We start from the raw sequence: 17897 nt of genomic DNA, 5'->3' as shown, positions 1-17897 counted from the left end.
AACATTCATTTTTTCATTAACAAATTTTGTCATTAAATTACTTGCATATTATGAGCTCAATTAGCATTGCTTATCATGAAGATGTACTGTTTGTTATAAATGAAATTTTATAAAAAAAAGAACGAGTCTCATTATTAATTTTAAATTGAATCATAAGTCTTTGTTAACACGAAACTGTCTCTTCGTGAAATTCTGTGAATAATAGCTAAATTATCAGTGACCATTAATGCGCTGCTCCCCTTTGCGACTTCCTCTGCTGCAACTTCTCCCCTCTTTGACTACTTTGCAACATTTGCCTAATCCCCTCTTTTGTCCCCACTCTACAAATTGGCATTGTTATTGTTGCCTTTCTGTTGTTCTATAGGCCGACAGCTTTGTTGTTGGCCCGATGTCGTGATCAAACAGCCAGCGAGCGAGTCATTTACGAGCCATGAGTGTACTCATAGTCATTCACTCAGTCGAGCAACGGTACGAGCGACACAATGTTTGGGTGTCAAATTGATAATCGCGTGAGTTGTTATCACAACAACGTCCACACACACATACAGACTGAGGCACACACAGAGACAATCAGGTGTTGTGCATGTTGTATAAAATGCATTAGCTTGGCCGTCGCCACATTTTAATGCAATTTACAAGTCGAAGGGGTTAGTAACTCGTTCCTCGTTCGTTGGCTTTTGTTGTAACCCAAATATTGCATTATTGTAAAATATATACATATGCATACGTATGTATAGTAAAGAAAATGTACCGTTTGTTCGCATAATTTGCTATCGCTGCCCGTAAATCGCACTGGACATGGCCAAAAGCCCATTGAAGCGCGAGTTGAGTACAAAAAAAAATAAAGTAAAAGACAAACTTCAATGCAACTCACTTTTGGGTAGAATGTAAAGTGTGTGTGTGTTCAGAGTGCTGCCTGTACTGTGGTCACTGCTGCCAAGGGGTTGGCCCAACGGTTGACTAAGGGCTAAGAGCGAAGGGCTAAGGGCGCTAAGCGCGTTTGTTTGCTCACATGTCCGGATGAAAGGTGCAGATAAAACGCAATTACATGCGATTATCACGAAATATGTAGCGAAAATTATGAAATGTATAATTTACAGTTACAAAGACCTCTCTCTTTCTCTCTGTCTGTCTGTTGTCCTCTCTTTTTGCATGTCTGTCCGTCAGTTTGTCAGTTTGTCAGTGTTGCAGTCGCCTGCCTATGCACTTTTCAAATATTGACGACTTGCAGCTTAGGGTGTGTGCCAAACCATAAAAATGTTGTTAAACACAAGGCAGGCACACACATACATTTACACACACTAATACACACGCAAAGTGGCTGTGCGTTGTGTGCATAAAAAGTAAACAAAATTGATTTGAAAATTGCGCGAACAGTGAACTTAAACCGCAAGAGCGAACAATGCACACATTATGATGACGACAGCAGCAGCAGCAGCAGAGGAAACAACAGCAGCAAACACTGCACTACACCATGCAACACTACACAACACACAACACACAACACAGAAAACACAACAACAACTCTGCAAACACAAAAATACAAATACAAACATTAAAATACAAGCACTAAAAATATGAAACATGCGCGAAAATATGACTTTGTTTGGCAAATTTCTTCACTTCACCTCTCACTCTCTCTCTCTTTCTATTACCATTACCATCTGCCGTCTCTTTCTTTAGTTTCTATTCCAATTCCACCCATTTCTGTATCCGTGTCGTTTGCTTTTTATGACGCTCAACATGTTTATTTTGGCTTAAATGTTTTGGGTGTTGTTAAAAACGGAAAAGTAATGTGCAAATAGCATTCTTCCATGACCCTTCTCCCTTCCCCTCTTCCATATCCATGTCCGTGTCCATGTTCGTGCCCTCAGCACAGCAATCTATCAAGTGTTAATAAGCGGGCTTCAACTCCACGCAGCCGTAGTTCTTTTTGTCCAACAACAACCAGACTAGTTGCTGGTAATATGCACTTGCTAATGCCGCCAATTGCAGCCAGACATATCGACAACAAGTTCAAGGAAATCCGATTGGAAACTGAGCACTCTTATTATTGGAACCTAATCTAGATTCGTCGTTGTATTCGATCTTGATTTAAGAATAAACCTTCTTGGCTCAATTTTGACACACAAACAATCTTGATTTAAGATTTAATTATTGATTTGAACGTTTTTTCTTTCTGTGTGTTAAACTATCATTAAATAGTTTATATTATTTCTACTAAATTATCATTAAATATTTTATAAGAACATTAACAACAAATATATAATTCTTTTTAATAATTAATTTTATTTAGTTTAGTATATAATACATTTAATATATAAATAAGGCAAAGAAAACTTAACTGCTAGCTTAAAAACAGATTTAAAAGTAAACAGAACTTGATCGCCTATTTAAGTAAAATTAGTTATTGCTAAATTCATAATAATATTTATAAAATATCTAATAATAAAACAGGCTAAAATGTTTTGCATTTAAATAATTCTAAATAGATAATTCGAAATAATTCAGTGTTCAGTGTCATTCTAGTTATTTATCGCGGCTCATAGAATGGTTACTCATTGTAAAGTTTGTGTAAATAATGTCACAATACAATTTGTTTAATCTAGTTGCAGTTATCTATAAATGTTTTCCTAGAAATGTAAATTATTTGAACAATGTGTACATAAAATAATAGCCAAGTTAATTTTGCAGCAAATGAGTGAAGATAACTGCAAATTCATTCCCAGAAAAATTGAAGTATTACAACAATGATTAAGATAACAACTCATATGGTATTCCTGGAAGTAGAGTCTATAAATCAAATGGCTATTGAACAGCTTTAATACAAACATTCTTTTACAATTAGGAAACATATTGACTACAATTAAATCTCCAACTCTTTCGCTGCTATAAATTTATGATACTACACGTAGCCGATATGAATTTATGATTCTATCAATAACATTTCCCCAGCTGTTCCTTTGCCTCAATGTCGTTGACTTTTATAGCCGCGAAAAGTATTATACAATCGGAAAGAAGGAAACTTCTCCATTGATAAGCGAGCTCTTACCACTTGTTGGCCTACACACACACACTTACACTCTGTCCCTTGACTCTTGGCTATCGGCATCTGCCGTAGGCTTCGAATGGTTCATTAATCTGCCTCGCCTGACCGCAATTAAATGCTATTTGCAACAATGTTGCAGTTCTATTTCCAGAGTGAACCCCCCTCCTCTGTCCCTTCCCCTTACCTCACACATTGTTGAGTTCGAGTTTTATTTACAGCTCTGTCTCTCTGTGCTCAGTTTATTGATATTTGATAACATTGTCATGAAAAGTGGTTGAGTCGCTGTCATTGAACCACACACACTTGGCAAGGGCTATTTGCATTCTATATCGAGTATTCGATTCTGTGTTCTGTGTTCCGTATTCGATTCGCGCTTGTTCCCGCTAATCAGCTTAGGGCCTTCTCCAAGTGTGTGTGCTCTCTCAGCCGGCTGCTAAATGGATTTGGCCATTTTAATTAGCAAGAAAATGCGGCAAATGCAAACTCATGTCCCCACACTGTCATCTCTGACTCTGACTCTGCCCTAAAGGCAATTGCCTCGACAGCGTTAACAGCTACCAATAATAATAGAGACTATAGAGACACCATCGATATTGCAGCAGCTACGTTGACAGCGTTTTGCAATTTTTGGCAACAACTTTTAACGGATTTCACGAATAGGTTTTTCTGTTTGCTTTTGCATTCCGAGTTGTGCCAACCAGAGTCGTCGTCGTCTCGTATAAATCAACTTTTTGTCATGCAAATTCGCTAAATAAAATACGGCAAAAGAGAATTTCGAAACATTTATGAACGCCACAGCAATGACCCGAGTCTCATAAATCAAATTGATTATTATTTAAGTAAAGCCAAATAAAATGAAAAATTTAGTTACGCTTTGACTCCATCTTGTCCTCCCCCCTCTCTCGCACTCTCTCTCTTTCTCTTTCTTTCTTTTTGGCTGTGCTTATCAGCTAGCGGCAGCGGCAGCTGTAGAAGCTTTTTAATTTCTTTATGAATTCCATTTGGCAAAATACAATATTATAAATATCATAAATACATGTGAACAGATACCAAACAGCTGCAGCTGAAGTGGAAAACACATTCTTCTGTATGAGAAATTATCACGAGCTTTTGACCACACGACATGTTCAATAAAGAGCATCATAAAAAATTACTCGAGCTTATTAAAATGCGGCGATTTCCAAGAGTTATTAGACACTAGAGAGATGCCATGGCCAATGCCCCAATGACGGCGCGCATGGGGAAAACAATTTTCCGGAAAGATATTGCCGACACAAGTTTCCGAGAAAAACAATGTCGGAATTGGAATTGGAATCTTGCGTCTATTTCCGCATGTTGTAGATGAGTTATGAGATTTCTGTTGTTAAGACGAAACAGCAAAGCAAAAAGACTCACATCAATAGTTACTTTTTTTTTTTTATTTGTATTAATCATTTTTGCATGTTTTTGAATTTGAATATATGAACTTGACCTTCATCATTTCAGCATCTCATTTGTCGCCAGTTTGTAAAAATGGTCTATTAAATATACATTATAAAGCTATAGACGCTGTGTACTCATTGTGCTGCGAGGTTCGCGACAAGAGTTTGCCAAACTTGCTAGAGAAGCCAAGGCGAATGCCTTGAACACGCCACCAAAAAAATAATAAAAATAATGAAGAAAGCATGAGACGAGTGTGCTTGACTGTGAGATACCCGCTACCCATTTTAAATAAAAGCCACAATGCGGTATTATTTCCGAAATATACTAAATTTTTATACAGAAAAGTTAAATACCGAATACTATGTTTGGTATATAGATATAATATTAAATTCAAAATATACTAGGGGAAATAAAGTATACTATCCCTAAAATATACCGAATTTATGTACTGAAAAAATACCGAATACTAAAAAACTGAAAAAACATAACTGAAAAAACATGACGAAACCCATATTTGGTATACTAAAGTATATTTTGTAATGTAATAGTATATCTATTTATTGAATATTAGGTATTTTTCAGTATAATGATTTGGTTATTTTGTGGACAATAGGGAATCAAGTATGCCAGATTGTCAAGACCCGATTAAAATAATTCTTACTATTCGATGTTTTCATTTTAGGGGGCCTGCAAAAGTTACATGTTCTCTCGTAAAATGAATAAACAAAGTTAAAATACCCTCCTACCATATGGGTAACGGGTATAAAAAAAGACTCTGGCAAAATGACTAATTTTTTTATGATTGATGTCTACATTTTTTCGCCTTTCTGCTGCTTGCTTAGTTGTGTGTTGATTAAGTGTGGTTAGTCCACAATCAGCAAACACACACAAATACAAGCGAATATTAATTTGTGAGTTGGTCAGTTTAAAGAAAGCGAATTAAGGCAAACTTATAGAGGCTATATAGAGTCCTATACTCTGACTGACATGACTCTCTCTCACACACTTCCATAAATCATGAACGAATGAATCTTAAACACTTGTCAGTCAGCTGGCAGCGTCATAATTTATAATCAGTTTGCTTTTCAAGCTGATTCTCTTTTTTTACAAAACAACAATAACAATTCAGCTTGTCAGCTTGTCCGTTGCATACACATATGTGTGTGAATAATTCTTTTATTTCATTTTTTTCAAATTTCTTGTTCTTTATTTTATTTTATATAATTCTAACATATTTTTTCCGCAGTTTTTATAGACGTTTAAATGAATAATGTTTTCGTTTGTTTCGCTGTCGTTTTTTATAATATAAATTTTTGGATTTTTTGGTTTGCTGTGTTTAATTTTTGCTTTATTTCTTGCTTGCTTAATTTTGTTGAAGTGTTCATTTTGTTGTCATGTTGTTTCCATGCGCCGTGCTGAGGTGATTTAGTGCGTTCTGATGCCAAATCTTCCGCCTGCTATAACACCAACAAAAATGAGTAACAAAAAAAAAAGTAGAAATAGAAAAGAAGAAAAGCAAAAGATAAGAAACAACTAAAGAAGACCTGCTAATTGAGATTGTACGATGTGTGTTCTTGGGACGCCCTCAAGCAAGGTCTTCAAATAAATAAATATTTAAATGCTAAAACTAACCTAAACCGATAATATATAACTGGACAATAACCTTTTCGAGTTTTCAATCGGCTGCTTTAACTAGTCACCTTTTCAAAAATTCTCAATCTCGCTCGCTGCTATATCTTTAATCTCTTGAAATTTATGGCTGAAATCTTTTCACATTCAAAATCAAGATTCAATAGCAGCTTCCTTCCACCATGGGCTGTGTGTGTGTGTTTTTTTTTGTTGGTGTGTTGTTCCCATGCCAGGCAACAGCAAACGGATCACCAAATTAGCCAACTCATTTTGTTTAGCACAACGCCAGCCATAAATAAAATTAATTAACAAACACAGTCAAAAAAAAAAAAAGAATACAAAAAAGAAAACAACGAATCATGCTTGCAGTTTTTTCTTTCGTTTTAAATTTATTTTATTTAACTATCAATTTTTAAATGTCTTCATAGTAAAATGTTATCTGATTGAACAATTAATTAGTATGGCTTTTGTGTGTATATATATTTATATGACTCTGATCAGTTTGCATTTGCAGCTCAAACATTTAACATTTAACAAAAGAAAGATATTTACTTATTTTATTGTGGCCAAAAGAAATCTGCATAGATTGCGATCAAAATTAATTAAACATTAACAGACATCGTTGAAGCTGGACGGTCGGCACTTCATCATATCAAACATTGGGGTATCAATTCCCATGGATAGCACTTGGAAAACTCTCTGAGTTTCTCAGTGCCTCGACGAATCGACGACACGTGCAGAAAGAAGAAAAAACTGGAACCATTAAGAACCGAAACACACTTAATAAACACAACAAAAAGAATAAGCCAACGATTCGATTTGGTTAAACAAAACAAACCTCGCTAGAGAGAGAGAGAGAGAGTGAGAGAGGGAGAGAAATCTAAGTGGTTCAGCAAGTTGACAATTTTATATGAAATTCAATAAAATCAAATTAAATACGCGACAAAAATGCTAATTACATTGCGGTCCCCAACATTCGTGCGCCTATCTGCCACATAAATTGTCGAAGAGCTTGAAAAACTAACTAGCAATATGTGTAAAAAAAGGCAAAGTAAAGAAAAAACAAGTAAGAAAGCTACAGTCGAGGGTGCTCGACTCTGAGATACCCATTATCATTAAAATCATATTCTTAAAATATAACAAATTAAATTGATGACAAAATTTAGAAATATGCCTAATGCCATATTTTGTGTATTAATTAATAATTAAAAATATACCAGATATACTAAATATACAAAACTATACCAAGTGTCATATGTGGTATAGCACTTCATTCACTATATAGCACTTCATTCTAAATATACCACAGACTACAAAATATACCGGTTACACTGAAATATACCGAGAGCCATATTTGGTATATCACTTGCTATATCGTACTACATTCAAAATATATCATGGAGGACAAAATACCTTATCTACTAAATTAATATACCAAAAATACTGAAATATACCGAAGACCATATTTGGTCTTTCATTACTGTATACAAATACAAATACAAAATACTTCATAGTGCAAAATATACTGGATATACCAAAATATAATACCAAAATATACCGAAGTCCATATTTGGTATATCACTTGCTATATCGTACTACATTCAAAATGTATCATGGAGTAAAAATACCATATATACTAAATTAATATAACAAAAATACTGAAATATGCCGAAGACCATATTTGGTATTCGATTACTGTGTCGTACTACATATAAAATAGTCCATAGACTACAAAATATACTGGATATACCAAATTATAATACAAAATATACCTATATTTGGTATATCGAGTACTATATAGTATTACATTTACATTTTCCATAGAGTACAAAATATACCAGATAAACTAAATTATTATACCAGAATATACCGAAAATCATATTTTGTTTAATGAATAAAGTAAAAAACATACCAGATTGTCATACAAAATACATTTTCTGCAGCTCAAAACTATGATACCTTTGTATTCTAAGGAGAGCGGGTATAAATATAAAATAAAATAAAAAATTAAAATAAACGACAAACTTGGTAGTAGGCGCAAAAAGCAACTTGATGAAAATACTATACAGGAAAAAAAGCACAAAATTGTAGTTAGGTGTGGCATTTCAAATGGTTCGACGCCTCTGAATGTTGTTGTTGCCCGCAGAGAGTAAGAGAGACAGAGACAGAGCGAGAGAGAGAGAGAGAGAGAGAGACTTCAAGTTAAGGAAAGAGTTGGATTATGAACGACTGAAATATGCAAATTTATCTACAAGTCTCTCACATATGAACTTATAAATACATATGAATATACTTATGTCCATGTCTGTGTGCACACTTCACATACTCCGAGTGTGTGTATAAATTTATACAGCTTCGTGTTGTTGCTGTTACTGTTGCTGTTGCTGTTCTTGTGTATATTTTTCACTCGTATTTTTTCTAAATTGCTTGAAAGACGCATTTGCATAAAAAGGGTTGAGTAACTGAAGATTAACTGGCAGCAACAAACGGAAAGAGAAGCAGCCACAATCGGGTGGGGCCACCAAATAACGCCTCAAGTATTCCATAAATTCAACTAATAAATAAATAATTCTTTATTATAGTTTGTGTATTTATCAACAATGACAAGAACTGCTCACATTATTTGCAGCTTAATAACAACAAAAATATTGTTGTTTGATTTACCGTCAAGGCGAAGAAAGATAGTCTCTTGGGATGATTCTGTAATGCCCATAAATATTTAATATTTACTTTAATATGCAGATAGGCAATCTCAATATTTATGGTGTAATTACACGCGTATCCACAAGATACAGAGAGAGAGAGAGAGAGTGCGCCACACAAGATACACACACACACACAGAAAGATGGCCATAAATTGTCATGCTAATGAAATAGTTGTAAAGTGCAAAAGTGCGTCTATTGATAAGCGCAGAAAACGATGCAAGAACAACACACACATACACAGATACAAAACTCAGCTAACAGGTAGCAAGGAGGACAGACACCTGTTGCTAGGAAGCTTCCTGGTTGCTAAGTTCATTGGCATTTGCCAGATGAATTGAGCGTTAATATATACTACAAGTATATATACATATACATATACATATACATATATAGCGAGTGGCAGTTGCATGTGTTGCACGTCCTGTGAATGTTGCTGTCATCTGTTGCCAGACAAAAGGACGTTTGCATTCCTTCTCCCAAAAGGTTGATGACACCGAAAGCCGCCGCGTTTTGCTTCTACGCTTTTTACAGTTGCTTGAACTAGTTCCCTTTTATTTTTCGTAGCTTTTGTTTTAAGGCCAGTCGCTGTTCGATGTTCGATGTTAGAGCCCAGAGCGGCACGTGGCCAAAAAGGGGCGCAAACTTTTCGTTAGCTGATTGCATAAGACTGGCAGCTGGCCAGCTAGCAAAAATACAGAAAAAAGGTTAGCTGTAGTTTTTCGTGCTGGCTATGGCGATGTTTGTTGGTGTTGCTGCTGTTGTTGTTGTTGTTGTCCGCCTTGGCAAATCATAAAAATATTTATGTAAATTAATCATTTAACCCAAATGGGCCGACAACTATTCGAAGCCTGCTTGGAAATGCGCAACACGCGCTCTGCCAGAAAAAAAATTTACTTTAGCGACAACAACAACATTGAAAAAATCTCTTCGGCCTGCCCGCAGTACAACAAAACAAATTATGGCGCACGGATTAGCATAAATTGTGAGCCGGGCCTATGCCCAGAAACCAAGAAACCAAGACACCAAGACACCCAAAGAGACCCAAAGCTAAAGCTGAGGCTAAAACCAAGCTTGGCGTTTGGCGTTTGGCTTGTGGTTTTATTTTCTGACCTGCCAAATGGTCGTCACTTTTTCGATGGCAATCGATCGATCGATCGATCGTCGGTTCGATCGCAAGGCGATGTCGATGGCTTATTTGGAACTCGCGGCCTGATAAGCTCTCTATGCTCTGTGCTCAGAGCCAAAGCCAAACTGGGCACTGAATACCGAATTCCAACTCATATTTATGTCAAAATCCATCAAAGCTTATGTCGCCGACCGTTAGACATACGAGTATACTACATATATGTACGAGTATGTAGATACTCGTTAGCTCGAGTCCCTCAGAGATACTCTTTGTAATATAGTTCTCGTATCTAGCTTGAAATCGGCTTACAAACAATGCGCGGCTTTCGCAGCTTTTGGCCCAAAATCCGACAGTGAAATAGTATGAAATGCTTTTGTACAATCACATGTGGAGGAGAGCCCCAAAAGATACAAATGTATCTGTATCTATTTGGCTGTCTTGTTGCCAGCTACAATGTTGCCAGCTTTCAGTATTAATTCATTTTAATGAATTACAAATGAGTTAAATGATTTGTTTGGTCCACACGTAGGCGAAATACATTCTACCAATTTTGTTGCGAATTATATTTGCTACAATCTAAACGCTGTGCGAGAGGGTGGCAAGAGGGAACGGAGGGAGGGAGAGGGAAGTTGGAGGTTCTGTTTAGCCATTTATTTTGCTGACTCAACTTCCGACGTGACAACCGGCAAGTTGGCCCCCAGGGTCTCCGTTCGCATTCGCATTCGCATTCTCATTCGTTTCGTATTCATTTAATAAGTGAGTGTATTCGTAAGTAACTTGTTACTGCGCCTGGCAAAAACTTAATCGATGGAAAATTGATTCTTGTAGTATATAATTGCCGTTGTGTCTGACGTCAGCGTTAATTACATAAAAACGATCACAGCGAAAAAACGAAAAACGAATAGCGAAATACAAATCTCTGGCTATGGCACGACTTCAACTTGAATTCAAAAAACTGAATCACTCAATTGCACGTGGCTGATTTATAACGCAACTATGAGTCTAATTTATATACTTGGTAGTTCCACAAAATATATTCACAATCTCAGTTTCGAGTCTAAATCTGAGTCTCAATCTGAGTAACTCTTTGGTGTTTGTGTTTTTGTCGGCTTTGGCTTTGGCTTTGTAAAAACCTTTTCTTGTCTGCTCTTTTTTTTATTATTGTTTTGCCCAATAGCCTTGACCGTCGACATTGTTTGTCTCTCAGTCGCTGGAGTCGATTCGAAACTAACCCAACTAACCCAACTGGAGCCCCATTGGTACCAGTAATTAGCATATTTTGTGCTGATATGGGTCAGCATTTGTGCTGAAAACTGGGCTGGGCTCAACTGAACTCAACTCAACTCAACTCAACTAGGGAAGGAGACTGGGAAACGGGTATTGAAGTCAACTGCAAACTAAACTTGGCCCACAGACATTATACAAATGAAATGGAAAAACTTGCCATGTGGGTATGTGGGATGCTCTTTATTAGATTGTGTTTACACACTTTATATTTTTGAGGCCATGACAAATGACTTTTGGAGGCAGTGAAATGGAAACTTACAAGTTGCATGTGTAAACTATTTTGAAAAAAACTAGACAACTTTTTTACAATAATATATAAAGAAATTTCACAAGTCAACATGTTTTACATAAGATGAAAAAGAGAAGATTCATTTAAATAACAACCACGCAAGAGTTTTTATATAGTATTGATAGGTATGGAATTTTAGAAAATTATATTTCTTTACAATTTAAGTCAAAAGATTATTCATTTATAAAATTTTGCATTTTATTTTATCATGCTCTTCAGTTTAATTTAAAGAACAGCCATACATAGACATAATGAAGGTGTTTTATAAAGGTGTAGAATTTTGCATGCTTATATTTCTAAATAATTTAAATGTAAGTTAAAAGTCAATTCATTTATGGAATTTTGCATTTTATTTTATTATGCTTTTCAGTTTAATTTAAAGAGCAGCAAGACAATTATCATGATGTAGTTTTTTAAAACAGTATTTGAAGGTATAGAATTTTAAAAGATAATATTTCTAAATAACTTAAATGTAAGTTAAAAGTACATTTAATTATGGAATTTTGCATTTTATTTTATCACGCTCTTCAGTTTAATTTAAAGAACAACCATACATAGACATAATGAAGGTGTTTTATAAAGCATTTTTTAAAGGTGTAGAATTTTGCATGCTTATATTTCTGAATAATTTAAATGTAATTTAAAAGAATATCCATTAATGGAATTTTGCATTTTATTTTATCATGCACTTTAGTTTAATTTAAAGAACATCCATACATAGACCTAATGAAGGTGTTTTATACAGCTTTTTTTTAAGGTGTAGAATTTTGCATGCTTATATTTCGAAATAATTTGAATGTAAGTTAAAAGAATATTCATTAATGGAATTTTGCATTTTAGTTTATCCCACCCCTTGCTTGTTTTAAACAACATTTACAGGGTATTTGGAATTGCCGCCTGTCAGCAAGTTGCGTCTACAAACTGAGTTATAAGTACGTCTACTTATTTGCCTTAGGTTTGTTTGCTTTATAGAAGTTTTGCCGACGGCCATCGCCTCCATCTCCATCTCCATCGACATCGACTACGACATCGACATCAACATGGGCATCGTCATCCACTGTCACTGTCGCTGTCGCTGTCCACTTACGAGAAGTGGAAGTGGAAGTGGACTTAGTCAGCATTTTGGTCGTGTCAACGATTAACATTTAACGACTTTGCAAGCTACGAGTTTTAGCTTAACTTTTGTTTAAGTTTGAGTTTAAGTTCCCATTCTCATTCACATTCGCATTCGCATTCCCATTTTCCATATCCATTTCCATTGCTCGTTGTTCGTTGCTCATTCCTCAAATGTGACTGCCAGCGCCCCATTGGACATTGTAGGGTTAACATTTTGGCATCAGAACACACCCAGCAAATATATGAATGTGTGTGTGTGTGTGTGTGTTAGTACCAGCTATCTATCCAGTAGTTGTCATTTAGTTTACTATTTACTGTCACGCTCTCAAGTGCGCTTCAAGCTGACGATGTCGACGTCGATGTCGATGGGCATAAATAGCTGGGCTGGGCTGGGCCAACATGTGGATGTGGATGTCGATGTCGATGTGGACTGGGCTGGGCTGGGCCAGGGACTCAGATCAATTGCTCTGTTGCTGTTACTATGCAATTAGTTATATGAAACACACATAGAGAGAGAGAGAGTAATAGACAGAGAGAGAGAGAGGAAAGCAAAGTCAGTCGCCTCTTCTATTCATTTCAATGCTGGAAAAGTAATTGCTCCAAACTCGCATTTCAGCCAAAATCATTTGAATTCCCTTTTGGCACTCGCTGCTCATCAAATTTGTATAATATATTAAGTGTGCAAACTTTGGATTTATCGCAATAAATACACATTTTCGTTCATTTATTCGTTTATACAGATTTTTCTATTAATAAACACAGCTTGATAAATGTTTTGTAAGCATTTAAATTATATTAGCTTTGACCACAAATATATAATATATAGTATGTATATTTTCTGTTTCAAATGTTCGTATTTATCACAAAAGGTTTATTTATTCATTTAATTTTATTTTCTACATAATGAACTAGTCCATTTGCTCGATTTGATTAATGTTTCTCGTTCTACTAAAATATATATATTTTTGTTGACAGTAAAATACTAAAATAAAAGAATGGTATTTATATTATTTTAATTTTCTTTGCTTTTAATAAACACAATATGATAAATGTTTGCTTGCTGTTCAATTTGATAGTTAAAATGTATTTTGTAGTGTGTTTTTCAAAATGAAATTTTGTATTTATAATAAAATATATTTGTTTCATAATCTTCTTTTTATATAATAAACTTGTCCATTTACTTAATGTGTTGAATGTTTGGATTGATCATAAATTTGACAGTAAAAATGTAATTTGTTTCAGTGTTTCTTAAATATAAATATGGTATTTATTTTATACTAAAAGAATTTAATATGTTTAGCTATTTATATGATATTATAAATGCTTGCTTGCTGTTAAATTTGATAGATTGCGCAGTGTTCTAATAAGGAAATATAAAAATTGAATTTAATTTTAATAATTTTCTTTTTTCTTGTCCATTTTCTTAATGTGATAAATGTTTGGTTTCATCTTAAATTTGATAGTAAAAACGTTATTTAGTGTTTTTGAAATATACAAATTAAAATCAAATGTTGAAAATAAATTAAATGTTATATTAAAATAATTTGTTATTTTGTATATTTTTTTAAAATTTTTTTTTCATTTACAATTTAATTATATTCATTTTCATTTCATTTTGTTAATAAAACTCTGATAGAAATATTATAATTTAATTGTGGTATTTATGAAATTGCTTAATAATATTTCAAATTATATTTTTTGCTGTTGTGTAGTTATTTATTAACGTACTGCTTGTTAATAGCTAATATATTTAATGAATATTCTACTGACTCTAGGCAATTTAATATAATTGTTCACATGACTAAATAATTTAAATGCTTATTTAGTTATTATTTACGTTGATAATTCTAATTGTTTTATTTAAAAATAGACTCAACAAATTATTTACATTTTATTGTTGTCCGCCTGTTGAACAAAGTTTGTTAATTAATTTGAACAAAACTTTTCCATTTTAACGAAATAATTATTGATAGTCTGTTGCTCTTAGTTATTCCATTAAACTGTTAGAGACTTTCGTTTTTTCGGTCAAAACTTTTGGCGAACAGCTTAATTTCGGTCTCTTTTGTATCCACAGTTTGTGGCCAAAAAGCAGCTGCCTGCAATTTGTTTGTGTGTGTGTGTGTGTCTTTCCCTGTTGACCAAGTTAAGACAGTTTGTTGTTGTTGTGGTTGTTGTTGGCATTGTTTGTCAAACGTCAAGCGGCTGTAAAGTTGACTAACTTAACAGCTCCAGCCCCCAGTCGAAGTTCAGCAACAGTTCCGGCTGCCTCTCCATCCTTTCCCCCTTCTCCCCCTCTCCCCTCTCCACCCTACTCTTGTATAAAGACAAGTAAGAAAGCTAGTACTCGACTGTGAGATACCCGCTATCTATTTTGAATAAAATCAATATATTATTCTCAAAATATACTGCAAAAATACTAAAAATATATACCAAATGGTATATATAAACATAACAAATGCTGTCGAAAAAAAATTATAGCTCTATCTCTAATAGTCTCTGAGATCTAGGTGTTCATACGGACGGACGGACAGACAGACGGACGGACATGTCTAGATCGTCTCGGCTGTTGACGCTGATCAAGAATATATATACTTTAAAGGCGCGGAGATGCCTTCTTCTACCTGTTACATACATTTCCTGCCGGCACAAAGTTATAATACCCTTCTACCCTAAGGGTAGCGGGTATAAAAATATGTGACCGAAAAATTGCCTCTCTCTCTGTCTCTGGTTGAGGCTGGCGACAAAAACGCCGCGTCAAAAGCAAACATTTTGCGCGGCACAGTTTTGATTTATGAGCTGAAATTAAATTAACTGCTGCAGCAACAACAACAACTCCAGCAGCAACAGCAACAGCCCAGCAACGACAACCGCAAGAATTTAAAGCGTTGAAATGGACAACAAAATGCAATGCCCCAAGTCCAAGTTGGTTGTCGTTGTCCAGTTTCCCACTGACAGCATTCGAAATAAAAATAAATACGAAAAACGAAAAGAAACCAACAGAAATTGTTATTATTTTTGCTCAGTTTTGTCGCTGTTGTTGTCGTTGTTGTTGTTGTTATTGTTGTTGCTGTTGCAGTTGCTGACGAGGCTGCGAAAATTGCAAGCGGCAACATTTTCAGAGTCACAAGGAAACCAATTGCAATTGCAATTGCCATTCGCTGTTGCTGCTGTCGTTGTTGTTGTTGTTGTTGTTGTTGCTGTTGTTGTTGATGTTGTTGCTGTCGCATTCCCTTTTCCTTTTCCTTGCTCATTGCCTCATGCGATAAAGCGAAAATATACATAGTTAATACTTTTTTTCTTGCCTCTTTTTTTTTTTGGTTTTCGTTTGATAAAGGTGTAAGGCGAGTGGCTGCGATAGTGTGTGGAGTGTGTGTGTGTGTGTGTGTGCGTGTGCAGTATCTGTGTATATATATTTTATTCCTCTTATCGGGGCATAGCGTACAAATAAAGTTGTATGCATTTTGCTTGTGCTTGCTGCTATCAGTTCAACAGCAACCACCACAGCAACAACAACAACAACAACAGCTGTTGCTGTTGCTGCTGCTGTGGCGACTGCTTCAGCTCGAGGCGTATCTATAAAATGCATATCTTTTGCTTATGTTTCTGGTTCGCTTTTTTCCTTTTTTTTTTATTTCGACTGGTCGCACATGTGCCTCACAGACGATGACGACGACGACGACGACAGCCAAAAGCTGAAGCTGAAAAGCTGCAAAAAATGTGCGTGTGCAATTGCTGGGGACTGTCTGGATGATGATGATGATGATGACGAACGAACAATGATGATGATGTTGCTGCTGTGCCCTGTGGTTGCCTCCAGTTTTGCAGTTTTATTGCTGGGCCATTAACTCGAACTGCGCTTTTCGATGGTTGTTGCTTTTGGCTTTGGCTTTGGCGCGTTGTTGCACTTTTTGAAAGTTGAGTCGAATCTCGGAACACAGCCACAGCAATTTTTGCTGCATTTTTCTCTTGTACTCTCGTATGCTACAATTTATTTTTCTTCTCATTTTGTCAAGCTGCCTTTCTGCCTGCCTGTCGTCTGACAACGTTTTGCCGAAAGGTTTTTGACATTGCAACAACATTCGAAGGTCTTTGCAACAACGCTGAGATTGCACTCAACTGCTGGGGAATTGGGGAATTGTTTTAAATTATCGAAATATCTCAAATACTTTCGATCTAAAACTCATTGTGGGAAACTCTTTATTACAGCTAATGTATCTGGCGACTAGGGAAATGTTTTGCCAGCCTCGTAGCCTCGTAACACACAATTTACATTAAGTTCTATCTCCATCTCACTCTCTGCATCTAGTTTGGAATGTGACCGACGAGTGTAATTACACAATTTTCTTGTTAATCAACATTTTCCATTAACTGCTTGTTGTTGTTGTCGTTGCTTAATGTACTCAAACTGTTAGCCAAGAAATTGTTGTCTATTAATCTAAATGTGAATGTGAATATGAATATGAATATCCATTTGGGTGAATTTATTTCTAAAATATTTCCATTCTAATTAACAAACATTTTTCGAAATTTCCTCTCTAATTTTTAGTCTTTAGTCTATTTTCTACAGTTCTTAAGTATCTTTAGTATTTTTTCTTTGCTATCTCTTTTATATGTCATATGTAATGTTATGAAAACTATATTTTCTTTATTCTGTCTTAAAAATCACTTTTGTAATGCATGAATATAAATATGAATGTCATTTAGAGTGAATTTTAATAAATTTGTAAAATGCTTTATTAACAGATTGTGCTAATTTTATAGAAACAACATTTTTTCTATTTTTTCTTTAACTTTTCTATTTTCCTTTATCATTTCTGCAAATTCCAAAAATTTCATAGTTCTCTTCTCTAATATAATACAATATATGTACATGAATATGAATATCCATTGGAGTCAATTTTAATTATTTTATTAAAATACTTCACAGTTTATTCAAATTTTATAGTAACGATCATTTGAATAATTTCCTCTTTTCTACTTTTCTGATATTCTTTCTTGAATCTATTTACCATTTCATAGGGTTTCTCTCTTTAAACACACATCCCTAATACATAAATATGAATATGAATATCTATTGGAGTGAATTTTATAAAATACTTTACAGTTTATTCAATTTTTATAGTAACGAACATTTTAATAATTTCCTCTTTTCTACTTTTCTGATATTCTTTCTCGAATCTATTTACCATTTCTTAGGGTTTCTCTCTTTAAACTCACATCTCTAATGCTGATATCGATGGATGTGTCATCGCTGAGCATGTCCTTAGCTTTTC

Source organism: Drosophila sulfurigaster, chromosome 3 (assembly GCF_023558435.1).
Source record: "Drosophila sulfurigaster albostrigata strain 15112-1811.04 chromosome 3, ASM2355843v2, whole genome shotgun sequence".
Lineage (NCBI taxonomy): Eukaryota > Metazoa > Arthropoda > Insecta > Diptera > Drosophilidae > Drosophila > Drosophila sulfurigaster.
Note: the sequence above shows the minus strand (reverse complement) of the source record.